The sequence below is a fragment of the Otolemur garnettii genome, unplaced genomic scaffold (genome assembly GCF_000181295.1).
Source record: "Otolemur garnettii isolate 467f Iridium unplaced genomic scaffold, OtoGar3 scaffold00047, whole genome shotgun sequence".
NCBI lineage: Eukaryota > Metazoa > Chordata > Mammalia > Primates > Galagidae > Otolemur > Otolemur garnettii.
Window position 1 is genome coordinate 13,202,280 of NW_003852442.1, and position 999 is coordinate 13,203,278.

The 999-nt window shown below is 37.5% G+C and overlaps 1 protein-coding gene across 7 annotated transcripts in view; it reads right to left on the reverse strand.

The window, feature by feature from the left end:
- The window catches only part of NFAT5 (nuclear factor of activated T cells 5), a 146,962-nt gene that overhangs the window by 52,376 nt on the left and 93,587 nt on the right, over positions 1-999 (reverse strand). The window lies entirely within an intron of this gene.

Genomic DNA, 999 nt, shown 5'->3' on the forward strand with positions numbered 1-999 from the left:
CCTCCCAAGTAGCTGGGACCACAGGCGCCTGCCACAACGCCCAGCTATTTTTGGTTGCAGCCGTCATTGTTTGGCGGGCCCAGGCTGGGTTCGCACCCACCAGCTCAGGTGTATGTGGCACTTGAGCCACAGGCACTGAGCCACATTCATTGTTCTTGATGATGTAACCTTTTGTTTATAATACCAACAATAAGGAAAGAAATAGTTTTTAAAAATCACTATTTTAAAATCTGAATTACAAGAGGCTTTTAGTTTTTTGATTGCTAAATCATGCTAAATACATGATTTAGCCTCTTTTCTTATAGCTCATTTAGATAATAAAATAGAAGGAATTTTAACTCTTAAAAGAATTAGTAACTGTCCCCTCCCCCAAAGGATGGAATACTACACTGGTATTAAAAAGGATATTGTAACACTGAATGATATGGAAAAATGCTTATTATATGTTAAGTAAAAAGGAGGTTATAAAACAATGGGTATAGTATTTTCTTAATTTTGCCCAAAAAAGGCTGAGAGATAGTCTCAGATTTTAATGACTAAAGATAGTCATTAAAATAGTGATGATTTCTGGGAAGTTGGTTCTTTTTTTTTTTTGGAGACAGAGTCTCACTATGTCACCCTAGGTGAGTGCTATAGTGTCACAGCTCACAGCAACCTCCAATTTTGGAATTTAAGTGATTCTCTTGCCTTAGCCTCCAAAGCAGCTGGAACTACACGTGCCCGCTACAACGTCTGGCTGTTTTTCTGTTGTAATTGTCATTAGCTTAGTTGGCCCGGGCTGGGATCAAACCTACCAGCCTCAGTGTATATGGCTGGCGCCATAACCACTGAGCTATGGTCACCGAGCCAGGGAAATTGGTTCTTAAAAGGCTCATTTTTAGCTCTTTTTTCAGTCTGTTTTCAAATTTCTTATAATGAATAAGTATTATTTATAATCAGTAGATCATCTCTTCCTCCCCCATTGTATACATTTATTTTAATAATTTTTATTTATTTTTA